Below are 699 nucleotides of genomic sequence, written 5' to 3'. Positions count from 1 at the left end.
AGGAGCATAAGGCAAGCTGCCCCCCCAACCCTCCCACCCACTGTGTCCTGGACCTGCATGGGCCTCATTGACATTTCACATGGTGTCTATGCCAAGTATTTTCATTGTGTTTCCAGAAGTACCTAAAGTATTTCCTGGGCAAGAGTCAAAGTGGAAGAAGCAAGGCAGCAAGGCCAGCAAATTGGAGCGCTGCAGACAGCCTAGGTGGCTTACCATCCCCTTGCCCTGCCCCAGTCAACTCTCTGAATTTCTGTTGAAATGATGTAAATAAGAATTACATAATAGTATCATTTTGTGGGCACAAGTTTTAAAAACCACTGTAGAATTGTTGGAATTTTGGTGACAGAGTTTTACTGTCACTGTGATCTTAGGGGACATTATTTACCATAGGCTAAGATGGAATTGATGGCATAATAACCTGTTCAACAGATGGTGTTTCCTATACCAGATGTGACCACGTGGTCTTACTGATACACTCCCATATGTCAGGCCTTACATTATTTATTTATTTGTTTGCTCATTAAACAAATAACTTTTAAGTGCTAATTAATCACCAGGCACTGGGCAGGCATTATAAGTGAATATATAAAAGGGATAGAATAAGCCACACCCTCTTGGTAAAAGCCCTGGTATAAACTACTTCTTGTCATCTACTTCTTGTTTCACTTATTCAACATATATTTATTGGATTATTCTTAA

This window comes from Neomonachus schauinslandi, chromosome 11, assembly GCF_002201575.2.
Source record: "Neomonachus schauinslandi chromosome 11, ASM220157v2, whole genome shotgun sequence".
In the NCBI taxonomy this organism is placed as follows: Eukaryota; Metazoa; Chordata; class Mammalia; order Carnivora; family Phocidae; genus Neomonachus; species Neomonachus schauinslandi.
The sequence above is the reverse complement of the archived record's forward strand: the minus strand, read 5'-3'. Positions refer to the sequence as shown.